This window comes from Orbicella faveolata, unplaced genomic scaffold (assembly GCF_042242905.1).
Source record: "Orbicella faveolata isolate gen_17 unplaced genomic scaffold, um_ofav_v1 contig_36, whole genome shotgun sequence".
Classification (NCBI taxonomy): domain Eukaryota; kingdom Metazoa; phylum Cnidaria; class Anthozoa; order Scleractinia; family Merulinidae; genus Orbicella; species Orbicella faveolata.
Window position 1 is genome coordinate 8542930 of NW_028301565.1, and position 19244 is coordinate 8562173.

The following is a 19244-nucleotide window of genomic DNA, read 5'->3' on the forward strand; positions in this document are numbered from 1 at the left end:
GATTTTTACTGACATTTACTCTTAACAACTTCCACAGCAAGGGGCTCGAGGCCCCGCCGAACCAATTCTTGTTTCTTTTTTCTTTTTAAAGTAGCAAAATTCTGTAAAACTTTAGAAGCCCAGATATGCAGTTTTTTTTCTTTTTCTAGCAAAAGAAAAAATCTTTTACCAGAAAGAAAAAACACATCTCTGGGCTCCTAAAATTTCACATAATTTTGCCTCTTTAAAATTAAAAAGAAAAAACATGTTCAGCAGAACTCGAACCTCTTGGTGGAAGTCGTTGACAAAAGACTCAAAGAAATTGACGGTGAAGAAGAAGCCGTAAACGACGAAGAGTGCGCATTACACTGAGAGGCCACAGTCTTACCAGAAAATCGACAACTTATGAAGGTCATCCCGGAAATTCATCCGATATTTCTTTCCCCACAATACTATTTGCCTATGTTCTCATTATTGTTTTTAAATCGATCTTTTGTTTAAATGCCACCAGAATATTTATACCCTCTAAACCTTTCCCGTTCTTCCGAAACAGCGTTTACTCGAGTTGTCATTCCTAGCAATTTAGATTTAACGAAGAGTGCAAAGTACCAATGCACAAAAATGTTCTCAAAAGTTTTCAGAAATAAAAGTCAAAATAATAATTTATCTGGGTTATAACATTGCAATTTCACAGGAAGCAGACAATTATTTCAAGGCATTCTCGAGTCTTGTTTCTTGCAAGTTTTGGTGCTAATAATGTAATGAACCTTTACATGGCCGAGTGTAAAAATTGAGATGCGAATAAGATTAATTTTTTGCATGGCAGTAATATGGTAGCTAAAAAAATTCTCCTTTCAATAGTTCAAAAATTTCCATGTCGTTCGAATACACACAGAATAAAGTTAACACGAAAAAATCGTCAAAATGAGAAATCGTTTAGAAGAACAAGGGTCAACATACAAACTCTTCATTCTACTATCCATACATCTCTAAAGGTTGTGAGATTTTGTTAAAGCATCAAGACCTTTCTCGTTTTAGTCTGCTGATAAGTTCAGTTAATTCTCATAAGCATGTTCGATTTTGCATTGATATCTTGGAAAGAGATTATGTTTTAACCACTACTGGTTACCAGTCTGAAGTTTGGAAAATTGTTGACATATTTTTAAGGAGGAAAAAATCCAAACAACTAGAAACGATTTATTTGTTTTAAAAAGTTATAAATCACCACATTGACTTTCAAGAAGCCCAGTGCAAGTTGATGACAACCATTGAAGAATTACTGAGGATAGTTTTAACCAAACGTTTCAAAACGAAACATGTTGCACAGCACAGATTAGGACAGGATAACATCAGAAACTCGAGTGAACAAAAATGCTCGAATTTTTGGCGTACAAAGCAGGTGACTAAAATCAACAGAAAAATCCGAACTTATCAAAATTTAATCTAGCCAAACCCAGTATACCGTGTAGCATGTTTTGAAAAAACCTGCCGAACATAACTAATAGCTCAGTGGTTAGAGCATCCGGCTAGATCACGGAGGGTCGTGTGTTGAAATCCCATCTGGAACTCGGATTTTTTTTTCCGAGTTGATGCCATTTCTTCATTTAAAAAAATAACAAGGAAACATTCATCAATTCAATCGGAATGATACAAAAAATATTTTTAATGACGTTGTCATTTTGTTTGTTTGTTTGTTTTTTTTCTCCTATCAACTGTTTTATTGAAAGTTAAACTGAACGTTTCCAAATTGCATGCTGTTGTTAACAATTAAAAAAGAGTAAAATCCATAGGAATCCAATGAATCCAAATGAATTGGAGATAAATGCTTTATAATTCCCAAATGAGTCAACAAATTTATTCAAAGTGTTTCTAAAAGACCTCTGCTCAGGCGTAAAGCATGTCCAAATTTGTGCTAAAATATGTTCAAAAAAGATTTGTATAAAGGTTCCAAATTTTTACAAAAGATTCATTTGAAATTCAAAAGGTTCCTTTTTCACTAAAAAAAGATCTGTTTTTAGTTGAAAAGAGTGTTTCTCTTGGTAATTAAAAGATTCATTTGAGTTAAAAAGTTCCACGTTCACTTAAAAAGAATCTCTCGGGAATGGAAAAAAATCTGCTAGAAAACGTTTCATCTTCAGTTTGGAAATGTTTCATTTAGATCTACAATATTCCATGCATACTTTAAAGGACCTCCTGAAAAGAATAAAGTGTTTATTCTTTGGAAAAGTTTGATTTTGAGTTGAACGATAAAAATGATCTCGTTTGAGTTGAAAAAGTTTGAAAACGTTTAATTTTCAGTTCAAAAAGGTCCATTAAAAGGATCTCTCGGGTTGAATAAAGTTTCTTATTCTTTGTAAAAGTTTCATATTGACTTGTCTTTCCTTGTTCTGTTCTTGTTACCTGTTCTGAAGCTCGGCGTTTTTGGTCTCTCTTTACTAATTGGTGGAACTCAAAAAACGGAGATACGATCACTCTCGATAAAAATGAAATAATATATGGCGTGACAGATAACTTCGCTCGTCATCTTGGCTTAAACCTCTGCATGATTATAGCCAAATATAATTTATACACTGCCTCAAGAAAAGAAGAGTTTTACTTTGATGCCTTCTTGGCGATTTTGACAAACAAAATTAAAATTGAGAAACATAAATCTAAGTCACAAATTAATATGTGAGAAAAACTCCTATTGTAGCTAACGCCCTACATGAAAGTATTGCAAGATATTAATAAATTGTATATTATGTCAGTATTGTAAGTTTTGCTAGTATCGTTAAATTGTAAGTTACGCCAACATTGTAAGTAGAGTAGGTAAATTTTGTATGTAATGTAACGTTATTGCAATAAAAAAGTTTCATATTGAGTTAAAAAAGTTCCATGTGCAGTTAAAAAGGATCATCTTTGAGTTGAAAAAAATATTTTCCTTAGGAAAGTTTCATTTCGAGTTAAAAAGTTCCGTAAACTTTCAAAAAGGATTCGTTTTCAGTTGAAAAAAAGTGATTTTGACTAGAAACGTCTCATCCTTAGTTGAAAAAGTACCATACGTACTTGAAAGGATCTCGAGTTGAATAAAGCGTTTCTTTTGTTTTGAAAAAATTAATTTAGAGTTCAAAAGTTCCATGTGCCGTTAAAAAGGATCTCCTGAGTTGAAAAAACATTTCCTTGGAATAGTTTCATTTCGAGTTAAAAAGTTCCATAAACATTCAAAAAGGACCTTTTTTGAGTTGATGATTAATTTTGACTGGAAACGTTTGAAAAAAGTTCCATGCGTACGTAAAAGCATCTCTTTTGAGCTGAAACGAGTATTGTTCCTTGGAAAAGTGTTTTTTTTTAGATGAAAGAGTTCCTCGTTTACTTACAAAGGATCTCCTTTTGAGTTGAACAATTTTTTTCTTGGAAAAGATGCATTTTCAGACAAAAATGTTCCACGTTTACTTTTTCCTTTGCCTTGAAGACAATACCTTTGTTTGTGAAAATTTTATTTTCAGATGAAAACGTTTCGTGTTTACTTAAACAGGATCCCCTTTGAGGTGATTTTTTTTTTTACTTTTTCAGATGAAGCATTTCAAGGCTTACTTTGGAAGGCTCTCTCCTGAGATGAAAAAGAAATTGATTGGAAAAGTTTCATTTTCAGATGAAAAAGTTCCGTGGTTACTTTAAAAGGACCTCTTACAAAAACATAGGCACGCAAGGCGTGCAAGAGTTATTTTTTGTGAGCTAAAAGTCTCGGAGATAGGAGCATTCATGGAACTGTTTACGGTAATGATTTGGTTAATTTGACAAGTTTTTTGGTTGCGATGTACAGCAAGAAAGAAACTGGGAATTTATGATGTACATGCGATGTTACATCGGCCATGGTAAGATAGCTAAATAGTAAGCCATAAAATGTTTGACTGAACAAACTACAGTAATCTGACACGTCTCCAGATTAATGAAGATACCATCTTATTTTCTAACAGGCAATTTGATTCGTTCTTTGATACAACCCACACTGTGATTGGTGTGACACGCCCACATGCATAACTCCCTCTCTCACCGATTACATAGCCCTTCCAACCCCCAAGAGGAATTTTTGCTCAAAAATACTCAAGTTAGTTAAGAGACCTTTACGCATTTTATACGAGTCGTAAGTTTACCCTTTTTTATACAACACAACACTACTTCAACGAAAATAGAAAGAAAGAGAAAAAAACCTCTCTGAAACTTTGAAAGTCTGATTTAATTAAATTGCACTTTAACTTGGTGCCACGCAGTCTTCAAAGAACATTTGAGCAGTTTTCATACTTTTTACCTTTAAAAATATCGGACTGAAAAGAATGTCATAAAACGCCCATCAAATAAAAATATTAAACTGCTTCTACAAAGACGTAAAAACCGTCCAGAAATGAAAGCTTTTTTTCGGTTTAATATCCTCGGAACAATAGCCGATAACTTGTCAACTCTAATTGAATTTACTCCCTTGTGAAAAATAAGAGTGTCAAATTACCCTTTGTATTTAACAAATAAAAATATCTCGTTATAGTTGCATGCAACAAGAACAATACAATCGTTACCTGCACTTACTATTGTAAACGTTAGAACTGTTTCAAATCTAAATAGTCTCGTCTCCTCTAAAACATGTCCTAAGAACTAGAAGCGACGATTTGTGACCTCTAATTGAATTTACTCCTTGTGAAAAACAAAAGTATAAAGTTACCTTTGTAACTAAAAATAAAAATATCGCGTTGCATTTGCATACTACTAACTCATGAACTACTTCAAAACTCAAGGCTCATCTCGTTCATAACTAGCCACCATTACACTGAACATTATGCAGTCTAAAACAACCCAATGTATGTATGTAACTGTCACACTCCGCTCGAAACCGGAATAAAAATCACAAACCGGCAACATACACGTCAGTCTTTATTTTTCAATTATACGAAAGTCCTTGTGTTTGATACAATAAAACGCTCAAAACTTCATATACCTCACTTAAGTTATCTTGAACAAAAATAATTTCCTTTTTCTTCAACTACAATTCGTGTTGGTTATTAATGTGAATAAGCGAAAACCCTCATAACATTGAAGAGAAAAGGTTTAGTTTCATTAAAACGTATCTTCTCATTCCAGTAGTAAACAAGAACCGTTATAATTGTAAAATCGTCACAGAATAATATCTTTTTGTTCTGTTGACGAAATTAATCGTAGTCTCTTCGCTTTTTACATTGAAACTTATCAATGGATGATGAAATTAACGACACGCCCGGAACACTCATTACGAACTCAGCAGCAATATTTAGGTGTCAATACAACACGCAAACGATTTGAACCTGGTCACAACCGCTTCATATTCCCAGTAGTGCATTCCGCCCCCCTAAAATACAATTGATCCTATCATAGAAACCACATCAACTTGTTTTTCATTGGCATCTTAAACCTAGTAGTAGAGCGACTCAATTCAAAAACTTATCTAATGGGAAAAGCTCACCCTTCATCGCATGCTCGTAGTTATATGCCAAACAGTATGTTTCTTTGACTGATTATCCAGTTGCAAATGAGTATCAAACCCGCCCACAAAATCCTCAGCCTAACCCACGGAAAATGTCGAAGTAAGCCCAATATATGAATACTTCCTCCCGTTTTATAGAAGAATAAAGATGGCCGTTCTGAACTGTATCGGGATCAAATCTTCTCACATACCATTCATCTTTACAGCAAGAAATTTGATTGGTTGTTTATAGTAGATCCAATCTGATTGGTGTGACACACATACATCTCTCACTCACTTACTCACTCACTCACTCACTCATCCATTGACACGTCTATAAAATACCTCGACTCGCAAACGTCCAGTTTTGAAACACTCATTTTAATTTGAAAAAAGTTAAATTTCAGTTTTCAATGCTGCCTTGGCGAGTTGAAAACGTTTTCTTTGAATTGAAAAGTTCACTATCATTTGGAAAAGGTTCTGACTTCGATTTAATAGTTCCATTATCAAACACAAAAGGTCCACTTTGAGTAACAATCAATCCTTAAAAGTTGAAAAAGAACTATTTACATTTCACTTTACACGACTTCTTGCGAGCTGAAAAGTCCCATCAAAACGTTTAGCAATTGAAAAACGTCAACATTTGAGAACAAAGTTTCATTGTAAATTTCCGTGTTCAGTTGAAAACTTCATTTTTCGTTAACGAGTTCTCGTTTTATTTCCAAAAGTTGCTTGCTGTGTCTTAGTTGTCACTAGTTGATCATTCAGAGTAACGCTGCCCTCCTATTCTAAAAAAAAACCCTCCAGCGTAATTTTGCCGAGTAACACTTGTCGGAGCGCGTGTAAACTACCCATGTTGGTTACTGCTCCCTCCCAGTGAAGTTCTCGGTTTGACCCTAATGTCATACTCAACCCTCCCACGACCTCTGATGGTGTAATTATGGCCTTAAGGGCCCATTAACCGATCTTTTCGAGCCGTTGCTAGGGAAAATTTATTCTCATATAACCTCGTCATTTTTAGTCACTTATTTAGTTATTTCATGTGTTTTAACTTTTTCATGATCAGTAACACTAGTGATGACGTCATCAGGCAACGCCCATGGTCATGTGACTAATACTGAAAAAACGTAAAGGCTTCCAGGCAAATTACTTTATCGGAATTTTTTTTCATTGATTTAATATTTTAATTTAAATCCTCATTATGCTATGCATCGATTTTGTTTCATTTCTAAAAGGTCAGATTTTGAGAGAAATTCAAAATATTAAAAAGTTCGTAATTTTCTGAAAAAAGCATGATTTTGAAAAAGGAATGTATAGCTATGTTTCCAACGTTGGTTTTAATCGAAATCCGTCAAAAAAGGCTGGATTTAATGAAAAACCACGTTTCCTTTAGCATTTAAAGAAACCGGAAGTGCGCCCAATGTATATTGGAAGTTACCCTATCAGCGCGTGCGCAATTTATACTTCCAGCTCACTTCGGTAAGATCAAACAAAGCCACACAGAGTTAGTTTTTCTCTTTCTATTGCTCTTGTTTTTCTGTCTTTCTCTTTTTTTGTCTTTGCTTGTACTTTTTTACTTTGCATTTTGTGAAACACAAAGAAAAACATCTAAAATGTGAGCGAATTTGGAAGTTATTGAGTTATTTTTATTTTCTGCGCTCAGGCTGACGTAAGTAACCGGAAGTGAAATTTCACCTCCTTTGCAACGCGCGCGAGCGCGCGCATAAATCGGTTAATGGGCCCTTAAGGCCACCCCCAATCGTGGTTTAAGATGGCTTACTACAGTTTTGATGGACTGTAACAACCCAACTTCTAACTCTTTTTTAAAACGCTCCAAGATGTTTTTCCTTTCTCTATTTACTGTTTGCTTAAGTCTTTTGCCATTCTTTGTAAAACTTGGACAATTTAACGTCAACAAATGGCCCAAATGAACGACCGAGTACCTAAGGAGAGACTGGGTACTAGTAGATTAAATCACGTTTTTCTCAAAATCTACCCGAATGATCCCACCTCAAAATTTCAAAAATAAGAAATTGGCTCTGATTTGACATTCATGCAAAGTAAAATAAAAATCTATAAGACAGATTTTTTGCAAACTAAGAAAATGTGAGATCAAAAATAGCTCAAAATCTGTCTTACAGATTTATATTTTACTTTGCATGAATGTCATGCAAAGTCAGCTCGAATGTCATTCCTTTCTCAATTTACCGTTTGCTTAAGTCTTTTGCCATTCTTTGTGAAACTTGAATAATTTAACGTCAACAAAAAAATACTTTACAATGAATGTTAACATTCATTGTAATGAATGGATGTTAAGGAATGTCAATTTGCTGACGTTAAATTGTTCAAGTTTCACAAAGAATGGAAAAAGACTAAAGCAAACAGTAAATAGAAAAAGTAAAAACATCTTGGAACATTCTTGAAAAGAGTTAGAAGTTGGGCTGTTATAATCTGTAGTAAGCCACCTTAAGGAAGAAAGCACATGGTTTTGTTCTTACTGACTGGGAAGTTTCAGAAGGCCCTGCAGCTGAAACTTTCCCAACAGAATTAAAATAGTTTTAAATTTTAGTTTTAAGTTCTTGTTTACTTCTGACGATTTTGTTCCCCAATAGATTCCAAAAAGTTAGCTTGAAGGGTGCCCCTCGCAATAAAGTCTTGGAAATTAAAACTTTCAACTTTCATGTCAAATGAAAGCAACTGAACTTAACAAAGTAAAGCTTATGATATTTAATTCACGTGGATTACCTTTGTAAAAAAAGTATTAATTTAACTCTTCTGGATAAAAAGGGCACATAGTAGCTGGTGAAGACTCAAGTTGTTAAGTATTTTTTTCCTCCCACACAAATATGCTTTTCTGTCTCAATCAACTGGCGGTCTCGTTCAATGAAGTAAGGAATCCTGGAGTTTCCAAAATTATGTGGCAAACAATGTAAGAAACTTCGTTCCCCAGATACTAGTGCTGTGTTTTGTCTTTGTGGGGTGCGGGGGGGGGGGGGGGGGAGGGAGGTTCTCTTTGTTCATTTAACATTACACATTATTTTTAACTCTGTTCTTTACTTCTAAGTTTGCCACGACTTTATTCACTTTGTCTTTAGAAGTGCCCCCACCTTCCCTCATCTCCTTAGGAAGAGGACATGAACCCACACTATCCAATGCAAACCATGTACACACCCCTTTTTGGCAGCACATCAATCTAGCCTGAAGCAGTCAGTTTCTATACATTTTAATTACATATGGTATTCTTAATAACATTATTTCTAAAATCTAAAATAACTTTAATCTTTCCCAGTTTAACTTGGATGATTTCTGCGCTTAAATGTACTTTTATTTTTCTATACTCTTCACCACCTTGCATACACCCGGTGCCTCTGAAATTATATTTTACCAATCAGAAATCAGCAAGTGGGGAAAACTGTACTGTCCTGACATCACATTTTTGTTTACAAGAAAGACAGTCATGTCAGGCCACATTTCCCACTGGACAATGCATTGAATATTCACGAAAAGAGATTTGAAATGTCAGAAATCATAACAGATTAAATAACTGAAAAATATGAATATTTTACACCTCTATGCTTTAAATTTGCCACCAGAACTGGGCCACCTGCTACTGGCAAACTTGCTCTTCGAGTGTAGTAAAATAGGATAATGGTCATGTTATTCCGAAAATACTTTGTTCTTTGTAAATGAAACTCACAGTTCTCAAGTTAAGTATTTGAAGAGGCCAAAATAACTTTAACATTGTCTTTACTTTTGTTAACCACAAAGGATAAGACTTCTTTTGTGTTGCTTCATTAGGACTGTAAAGTTTTGACTGCTGCTTGTACCATGGGCACAGCCGCCAAAGGCAAGAACATAGAAAAATTAAAACCTGATCACAGCTTAACCCAGCTTGACCCTGGCTGAGAAGAGTGAGAAATTTTCTATTTAAAAATTACAAGAGCTACAAAAATTACAAGAGTTAGGCACAAAAAAGAAAAGAAATCCAAAACCCAAAAGGCATTTTTCAGCACAATAAAATTTATATTTATAACTATATTTGAGATAGTTTTCAAAACTTAACTGTTCTATTCTTACACCTTCACACATGAAATAACTACATTGTCAGTGTGTTAAAATAAAAGCTACAGATAGTGACATGCTAGAACAACTACCACATACAACTCATAGTCTTCTCATAGCCACCTGCAAGCAAAATGATTTTTTTGTCCAAAAAATCTAACCACATTTCTATTCTTGACAATCACTCCACCTGCCTGTCACAGGGTTTTAGAGGTAACTTTCAATTGCCTAAAACAATTTTGAAGCATCTTTCCTTTGGTAAACAGGGCTGAAAAAAAATGCCGTACGGTTGTCAGGGACAAGTAGATTTTCCTGCCGGGCCAATAACTTTTCAATCTCACTTACCCATGTGCCAAGGCACAGGCAAATCATTTGCCAACTAGATAAAAAAAAAACAAACTAAGACTTGCCCAGGGCAAGCAAAATTTCAGAGCTGCTTGTCCTTAGGGCAAGCTGGAATTCAAGTTATGTTTAGCCCTGTAAAGAACCTGATTTGAACAAGGGACCATGATATTCTACTGATGAAATGACCGGCATCACTGCACAACATGGTCTTTCACAACATTCAAATTATTATTGACACCTCTTGACAACATCAGGCTTGAAGCACTATGTCAACTAGATGTTGGCAAACAATTACCGGTAGCTGATTGTCAGCAAACAATAACCACATATTTTCGTTGAACTGACTGTATTACTCATTGGTTAAACTGGATTCTCTACCAAAGTTAAGCCCCGGGGAAAGGGGGGCTCCCATATAAAAAGGACAGTGGTGCTTGTCGTACCTTTCAGGCGTGACAAATGTGGCCCTGGTACCTCTTAGGGTATTCAGCCTCAAAAGGTCCACAGCAGGAGCTTTTGTCATACATTTAAGAGTATTGAGCTGAAAAAAAAGATGACAAGAGACATTCGACAATCAAATGATTTATCGCTACATTTAAACTTAATGAAGGTGTCAAAAACATTACAGCCATACCCACAAAACAGGATCTTGGTACCTCTTAGAGGATCTTGTCAAAATTTCCAACAAGAACCCTGTCCTTTTCATACAGGAGTCCATCCCCACCCCCGCAAGGGAGTTAAGCTACCATTCTCTAGTTCCTCCTTATCCTTAAACACAAATTCAAGAACAGTAAGACTTTAATGAATCGCTTGATTCACCATTCATAAGAACAACTGTTTGCAATGCGGCTTAAAAGAGCAGCAACTGCGTCCATGTCATCCCTTAACCAAACTTTCTTTAAAAGGTATTTCTCAACAGTTGCTTCTGCCTCCTTAGGAGACAGAGATAAACTGGGCTCTTCTGGTAAATGTACAGTAAAGATTATGGTTACGTGCTTGTACGGTGCATTCTGATCGTCACAGTAGGAGTAAAACAATAGGGGTGATGGAAATGGGAGGAGCTCCAGACGATGAATAACTGCCACTCTGTGGTCATCTAGAAACTTTTCCTTCAAATATTCAATACCTTTTTTGGTCAGCTCCATCAATACTGGCTAAATTTCTCTTGTGTCTTGGATCTAGCTTTTCAGCAAGTTTAATGGCCAGACAATCTACCCACTCATGAGCTGGGGGCGGTGCAGCCAGCAAAAATACCAGTGGTTGTGCTGGATTATTGTTTTTCAAGTGCGCCAAGCCACGGTTCTTTAAAATCTTCCAGAATCTTTCAGTCTGATTGGTAAATGATAATTGTAATTGGTTGACACCATTTCCGAAGTCTTTCACCAAGTCAGAGCATAGTTAGTGGTCAGAGTCACCTTTCATTTCACGCTCAGGGGGTCCATAAAAGCAGATGGCAACTAGCCGACATACAATTGCACCACCAAGTGCCACTAAACTGCGTATGTACCCTAAACCTGGTTTCGACTGGGTACCTTCCATCTCGTTAACTTTCTCGTTGTCGGTTGGTTCCTCGATCTTAGTAATATTTTTCTCCTTGACAACAATTTTGCTCACTTCTTCACCCTCACGCTCTGCAACGTCCATCCCCTTCACTTTCGCTTTTTTCATTGATTTTCTACCACTGCCATTTTTATCAGAGGTTGTAGAAGCCATTTCCTTGTTCAAATTCTGTTTTTCTTCCTAACATGGGAAAATGCGTAAAGCTTCCGCGTTTTCCCGGAAAATCATTCGCTTAGTAGCCGTTCATGTAGTTTGCTGTTCTAACAACGAAGTTCATTGGTCCATTGAAGGCTCGACCAATAACAATTGTTCTAAGACTTTTCTTGGAATAGGCAGGGACAATAGGCAGGGACAATAGGCAAGTGATTTTGCTCAACATGGAGACATCTAAGCTTGTTGTATTGATAACATTGTTATTTTTGTCTCAAATAAGCGCATGGTTGATTGAAAGTGCCATTGGAATTGTTGCAGTTCCTATGGCTGCTTACCTTGGAAAAAGATTGTACTGTGAGATCAAGGAATGCTGCACCGACAAGTGGTTAGCACCGAACATAACTGGTCTGCAATCATCTCTCCGAAGACGTGTTTTTGGACAACATTTAGTCACAGATACCGTATTAAAGGCAGTTGTAGGGCATTTGAATAACAAGTCTCCCAGTAAAGCGTTGGCGCTTTCCTTCAATGGCTGGACAGGATCAGGAAAGAACTTTGTCAGCAAAATCGTGGCAGAGCACATTTTCAAGAGTGGGATGGAGAGTAAATTTGTTCATCAAATTATTGCCACACATGACTTCCCTCACCGATCTCATGTGGAGTTCTACAAGCATCAGCTACGCAATCTGGTGGCTAAATCCGTATCGGAGTGCCCTAGGTCATTATTCATCTTTGACGAAATGGATAAAATGCCAATAGGGCTCATAGATGTCCTCAAACCTTACTTAGACCACTACACTGATGTAGAAAAGATAGACTATCGCAAAAGTATCTTCATATTTCTCAGCAACACAGGGGGTCAGCTAATAAACAGTGCTGTGCTAACCCACAGGAAGGAGGGAAAGAAAAGGAAAGACATTAAAATCAAACAGATGGACAAGATTATTAACCTTGGAGAATTTAATAACAAGGGCGGATTTTGGCATTCACCTCTAATTGAGAAGAATCTCATTGATTACTTCATTCCATTTATGCCATTGGAGAGATCTCACATCAAAAGGTGTGCTAAAGCCGACCTAGAACAGAAAAGACACCCAGTCACTGAAGAGATCCTTAACAAGGTGGCAGACGAGCTAATCTACTTCCCAGATGACTTGAAGGTCTTTTCCCAGTCTGGTTGTAAGAAGATTTCCAGTAAAGTAGACTTTATAATGGGTTAAGGTAACAGAGTGTTTTAGAGTTAGTTTATTGTAGCATGTGATTCCTGTTATTACTTTATGCGAATGATGCATGAAGAGCCTGTGGGAGGTGCTGGGAGAAAGTTGGAGCATCTGGAGTGTGTGGTTCCCAGTTTCATCCTAGTACACAAAAACTATGGAAATGCAAAATTTTTAATCTGTTTTCCCTGTTAATGCTGACAGTTTGCTATTGATTTGTGGGGTCCACAGCCCTGCTTTTTCCCTTCCCGAGGTCTTTTCATCCCATCAGCCAGAAAGTCAAGTTAGAGTACGGATGCCAGAATCACTGTGACAACCTCCTCATAGCTTGAAGAGAATGAATGCAGGCCAGATAAGTTATTCTATATGACATCTATAGGTCATTTGGTCTCACCCAGCCTCCTGTATTTGACGTTACCTCTTGAGACCCCACCAAAAGTCCTATCTTCAGCATTAAAGATCTGGTTTTGGCCAATATGCCTTGCAGGCTGTGAGTTATGGAAATCAATAGAAACTTCACTATTATGTACATGGGAGGAGTATGGATATTTTCTGGAACGACATATTCTAGAAAAAAGGCTGTTTTGTATTAAGACAATTTATTAACCAACTCTTCTCTTTGTATTACAATTAACAAAAAAGGAGTAAAGCATCCACAATCTAGATATTTTTGACAGGAACACATATATGACAGAATGACACAAAGGCACACCACATATGACACAAAGGCAGTTCAAAGATGAACAGTAGATAAGATTTTAGGCTTTAACTTTGCGACAAACACAATATGTTATTTTCTAGCCTTAGGTGTGTAGTGTTGCACCACACAGCACTGATATTAGAAGCTGAAAGGAGAGAACTCTTAAGTAATTTGGAGTGTGGGAAGTTAACCCAAGTATTTCTTTCTTAGTGTTAGCTAGCCAACATGTAGCTGTGTCCACCCCCAAGGAAAAAGGGGACAGAAGGAACATCCCCTCCCTCCTGTTTTTCCTTGGGGGTGCGTATGGTTACACATAGGCTTAACGTTAGCCCTAGACAGGAAATAGGGACCACACTTGTATCACCCATAAATGTAATAAAAACCATAAATGTAATACCAACCATAAATGTAATAAAAATTAACCATAAATGTAATAACTTTTAACCACAAATGTAATAAAACCACTAACCATAAATGTAATAAAATTTGCCCATAAATGTAACAAACTGAACAACCATAAATGTAATATGGCTTAACCATAAATGTAATAAACTGGCTATGACTTCCAAATCAAGGGGCTACAAACTTGTCATTCTCTTTGTGCACTTCTTACTTCAGGACACGGGCCTCTTGCATCAAGTTAGTATTTTAAATAACCCAGAGACCAAAACCGAAGAAGTTATAATTATGGTCTGCGAACATTAAGGAAGTACCCAAGTATGATTAGAAAGTCTACATACCAGAGCGTTTGAAGTGCTGGTGGTTGATGATATTCCATCCATTTGAAAGAGATTGAGGTTCTCTTAATTTACGCCCACTCTTGAGTGCCTCATTAATTCCTATATATACATTCTGGAATTCTGGAACGAAACGGACTTCATCCGGAAATCACACGACAGACGGATTTGTCCGGAATAAGGTGTACTTTGATCTCTGGGCCGAGATTAAGAGTCCGTTGTCCGTATTATAGAGGTGTCACACACACTATGTCACTCTTTATAGCAAAACCTTACTGGACCTATACTTTGGGGTCTAAATTTCTTTAGTAAGTTTGGTCTCGTTAGGGTGTCTCGGGAAAAACCGCGATATTTCACGCCGTATGGGCCTCGTTTAGGACTGCACACAAAGAAATAGTATTTTTGTTTCTTTAAGGAGTCAGGCCTTTAGGGGTCTTATTGAAAATTTCAAGTCAATTTCACGAAGAATGAGAATGGCAAGTTTGTAGCCCCTTGATTTGGAAGTCACAGCCAGTTTATTACATTTATGGTTAAGCCTTATTACATTTATGGTTGTTCAGTTTGTTACATTTATGGGCAAATTTTATTACATTTATGGTTAGTGGTTTTATTACATTTGTGGTTAAAAGTTATTACATTTATGGTTAGTATTACATTTATGGTTAATTTTTATCACATTTATGGTTGGTATTACATTTATGGTTTTTATTACATTTATGGGTGATACACACACTAGGCAAGGATAAATTCTTTGATCTTGATGGGATTAAAGCCCAACAAAAGTCTGAAGCCATAGACTGAGGGGTATACTTGAGACCTAAGGCAAAGTATTCCACAATACATGCTGAGCTAAACAGACCAATGACTTCTTGACTTTTTCTCACCTTGGTTTGTAAAGAAATCTTGGAGGGTGTGGAGAAGTAATTCTGCAAAATCTGTTCTATACTGGTGTAACTATGTCAGTTGAAGTGGTGTTGTTCAGAGCTTAGCCCGCAGTACAAGCTAACTAAGCCACTGCCCTAAAATGTCTTCCCTGTATTGTCGTAGTACAAGGTAGTGCCTAGGATAAGGTGAAGGTGAGCCAGGTAATCTAGGATATAATGTTTATAATTTTCTGATGTAGATGTGCATTTCTAAGGCACATTTTTTTTTAAATTGTTCTATTGGATAGAAGCCCTCATCAAATTGGAGAATTCAATTTCTCTAGACTGCAAAACAGTCGTTTTCGGACGTTTTCGGAAGGCGCGAAGCTCCGTAAGCGTGATCCTCGCGTGTGAAACGCGCGAGCCTCACACGCCCGTTTTTAGTGTCTCTCCCCATTCTCCCTCGCCGTTTTTACACTCGCTCCAGACCTTTCGTTCGAATATTGACCGTCTCTCGCGTTCGCAAAAAATACGACTTTTTTGTAGTCTACAATTTCTCTGAGTTTTGAACTTTTCAAGCGTAGTGTATGGAGTAATGTTCACGCATACTCAATACTATTATTTTAAATTATTTTGTTTCAGTCATACACATCTGTTTTTAGCAATAAATTAGAACTACAAAGAAATCCCGTAACTCATACAGCGTTATCCAAACATTAAAATTAGCCATGTTTATTACCCTATGCCATTACTGATGAGGCGAGAGGTGCTGTATCACCCATAAATGTAATAAAAACCATAAATGTAATAAAAATTGACCATAAATGTAATACTGACCATAAATGTAATAACTTTTAACCACAAATGTAATAAATCCACCTACCATAAATGTAATAAAATTTGACCATAAAAGTAATAAACTGAACAGCCATAAACGTAATACGGCTTAACCATAAATGTAATAAACTGCCTATTACCTCTGAGCCAAGGGGCCACAAACCCTAGCATTGTCTTATTTCCTACAGGCAGGACAGGGGCCCCGAAAATCAAACTGGGGGACTCGTTGCTCCAGCATCGTTTTGGCCCAGAGACCAAAACCTGAGAAGGCATCATTAATGTCCGTGCGCACATTTAGAAATCATTAAGTCTTTATACCAGAAGAGATCTCGAATCGTCCAAAATAAGTGCGCTTGAGGTGTTTGCAAGTGAAAACATTTTGAGACTTTCTGGCTTCGAAAAGAAGAGAACAGGTAGAAATCCAGGCAAACGTTACCTTACAGAGAACAAGCCTGTTTTAATTTTAAATTTCTTTACCAGAAATCGAGAGAAATCGTGCGCTCCGTGTCCGTTAGCACAGGTCCTTCAAGCCACTTTAGCGGGAGGTAGTGGATGGCTCTGTTTTGTACCCAGTCAATCACTTAATAGTGCTGGAGGGAGGACAAAACTGCTGGCTTGCAGGAGGGATGGGGAAAGTGGGACTCTTTTAAACAAGATTACTGTACTTTGGACAAAGTTGTAGTACAGGTATACTTTTTTGAATCAGGGTAGATATATTTGATATCCCACCAGCCACAAGGGCCATCCAAGGATAAAACACTAAACAAAACTACAGAACAAAACCTAGTTTATTACAACGTTAACTCTTCAAATATCAGCTAATACTAAAAGCAATTGTGTAATTATATTCAGGTTTGTATTAACATCATAACTATTGTAGCCGATAGCGAATCAGTAAAACTGTGACATATGTGAAAAATAGTTTTTAATAGTGCCTAAGGAAACCGAGATACGCCTTCGTTTTAGGTCCGCTACTATTTTTATTTGCTTCTTTAAAAGGTGGGTGGCTAGCCACCCAATCCACCCCTGGCAAATGAATTCTAAAAGAATGACCGGAAGGGATAATGCTTGGGATCACGGTGTTGGTGTACAGAGCCGTTACAAAATATGTAACGCTAAAAAACACGGTGGAGTATAAAATTTAAGGACAGCTATAACAATCTGACGACATCAAATGAAAGTAAATTACATGTGCATTTATCTCCTAATGAGAAAATCCCAGAATATCTACTTACTTTCACTTGAATACAAAATGAAGACACCATACAGGAAATTGACGATAAAAACAGGGGTGAACGAGTTTGAAATTTTTGACATCCTTTCCGTTGCCGTTAAAATTTTGAGACAAAAGTCTTGAAAATCGAGGTGCACATGAGTTGCAGATTCAACTCGAGTAGGTATTTTTCACAGAAAGTCAACACAATCAAAGATAAAAGTGATTTTCTCGCGTTACATTCATATTTTTGAACCAAAGTTTTGGTTCGAATTTTAACGTTAAACATAAGCGTTTTGTCCAGCTTGTGAAAACGTTTGCATCGTTCGTTTGGTTCGTTTCGTTTCCATCGTTTGGATCTTTTCTATCTTTTGCAATGTTTCTATCGTGCGTTTCGTTTTTATCGTACGTTCATATCGTTTCTATCATTCGTTTGATTTCTATTTTGAGTATCGTTTAAAACCCACGCAGGCACTGCTTAGGCACAACGAATGCAAATTTTACATAGTTTATGAATCGTCCAACGCGCAGATCATTTAAAATGTTCATCAACATTGTTCAAGGATGGGTTTAGAGTAATTTCACTGAAAGCATTAGCAAGCCTGCTTTCCCAATGCATTGAAAAAAACGTGCAAAATGTTTGAAGTAAATTGCTTGTAAACGGTGCTTCGAAGACTGCTGGAGTATCATTTTTGTTCCGAAACTGGACCAGGATTAAGCTGGGTTAAGCTGTAATCAGGTTTTAATTTTTGCTATGTTCTTGCCTTCGGCGGCTGTGTCCGTGGCACAAGCAGCAGTCAAAACTTTACTGTCCTTATGAAGCAACACAAAAGAAGTCTTATTCTTTGTGGTTAACAAAAGTAAAGACAATGTTAAAGTTGTTTTGGCCTCTTCAAATACTTAACTTGAGAACTGTGAGTTTCATTTGCAAAGAACAAAGTATTTTCAGAATAACATGACCATTATCTTACCTTGCTGCACTTGAAGAGCAAGTTTGCCAGTAGCAAGTGACCCAGTTCTGGTTTAAATCTGTCATGATTTCTGACATTTCAAATCTCTTTTCGTGAATATTCAATGCATTGTCCAGTGGGATAAGTGGCCTGACATGACTGTCTTTCTTGTGAACAAAAATGTGATGTCAGGACAGTACAGTTTTCCCCACTTGTTGATTCCTGATTGGTAAATTAAAATTTCAGAGTTACCTGCTGTATGCGAGGTTGTGAGGAGTACAGAAAAATAAAAGTACATGTAAGTTCAGAAATCACCTAAGTTAAACTGGGAAAGATTTTAAGTTATTTTATTTTAACCTTTTCTGGAATCATTTCTTCAATAAAACTTCTTCAAAGATACGTACCCCATAATATTAGAACCTCGATTAAACATGAAAGTTTCTTGTCAAAATTTTTAAAAAGCAAAAAACCTAGTAGACTAGTATATAAGAAACTTGTATCAGGAAAAAGTGAACCACCCAACCAAAGTCAACAGAAGTGCCAAGAGGACGTCACTCTCACGACAAAATAAGAGCTCAACTGGAAAGAGGTTTACCAAATTGCTTTTCAATGTACAAAGCGCACAAAACTTATAACTTTCAATTTAAATTTCTTCATAGAAGAATAACAAATAACTTCTTGAAAAAAATTGGTCTCGTCGATAGCCAGAAATGTACTTTCTGCGAAAGAGAAACAGAGAAACTTGCACATTTATTTTGGGCTTGCCCAAAAACTCAGTATTTTTGGACCAATTTTAAAGTATGGCTACAGTCTTGCCAAGTCATTGCCAAAGAGACACCCTTAGAGCCTGATACAGCACCGGGTCTAAGGCCGGAAAGCTCTGAACATAAACTCCAAATTAACTTCTGCTGCTTAAATGCTAAATATTACATTTGGCTATGTAGACAGAAAAAATGTTCTCCAAAACTAGACGATTTCTTACAGTATTTAAAACATATCTATGAAATGGAAAAAATACAACTACAATCGTTTTAAAAAAGTGGGAGCCTCTGTTGCCTCTTTTGTAATCTCTTGACAGCTTGACCCTAGTCCCCTGAAAACGAAAATAAAAATGAAAGGAAAAGAAACAAGGCGCATATATACCATGCATATTTTCTTTATTTC

General features: G+C 36.5%; 1 protein-coding gene and 2 pseudogenes across 1 annotated transcript in view; 1 reads left to right on the plus strand and 2 right to left on the minus strand.

Moving 5' to 3' along the window:
- Window positions 1-19244, minus strand: part of LOC149102169 (torsin-1A-interacting protein 1-like) — a 150894-nt gene that overhangs the window by 9530 nt on the left and 122120 nt on the right. The window lies entirely within an intron of this gene.
- On the minus strand, window positions 8654-11696 carry LOC149102171 (torsin-1A-interacting protein 1-like; annotated as a pseudogene).
- LOC149102172 (torsin-1A pseudogene) lies at window positions 11706-13238 on the plus strand (annotated as a pseudogene).